Source organism: Charadrius vociferus, unplaced genomic scaffold (assembly GCF_000708025.1).
Source record: "Charadrius vociferus isolate BGI_N301 unplaced genomic scaffold, ASM70802v2 scaffold409, whole genome shotgun sequence".
NCBI lineage: Eukaryota > Metazoa > Chordata > Aves > Charadriiformes > Charadriidae > Charadrius > Charadrius vociferus.
Genome location: NW_009650082.1, coordinates 1,791,668 through 1,791,988, shown reverse-complemented (window position 1 = coordinate 1,791,988; position 321 = coordinate 1,791,668). Strand labels below are relative to the sequence as shown.

The following is a 321-nucleotide window of genomic DNA, read 5'->3' as shown; positions in this document are numbered from 1 at the left end:
GCGGGAGGGCGGCGGGGTGAGTGTGCGGGGCGCTGAGGGAAGATGGTGCGCATGGCGTTGGGTGGCGCGGGCAGAGAGAGAAGCTGCGCCAGCAGTGGCAGATGCTGCGCCCTGAGGCTGTCCCGAAGGGATTGAGTCCTGTGCAGGAGGAATGTTTTGTCCAGGGATTCGTACGGCCTGTGCCATGCTGCGGCTGTCTGTGAGAAAGAATGGAGTTTGGAAGGCAAGACTGGTGGCGTCCAACGTACGGAGCCAGTTCTGTGCTTTCTCTCTGCTTCCCGGCTAAAGCAGACCGAGGGAATGGAGGGTGGGAGCGTGGAA

At 62.0% G+C, this 321-nt stretch overlaps 1 protein-coding gene across 1 annotated transcript in view; it reads left to right on the top strand.

Moving 5' to 3' along the window:
- CEP250 (centrosomal protein 250kDa) overlaps positions 1-321 on the top strand; it is a 29,490-nt gene that overhangs the window by 863 nt on the left and 28,306 nt on the right. The window lies entirely within an intron of this gene.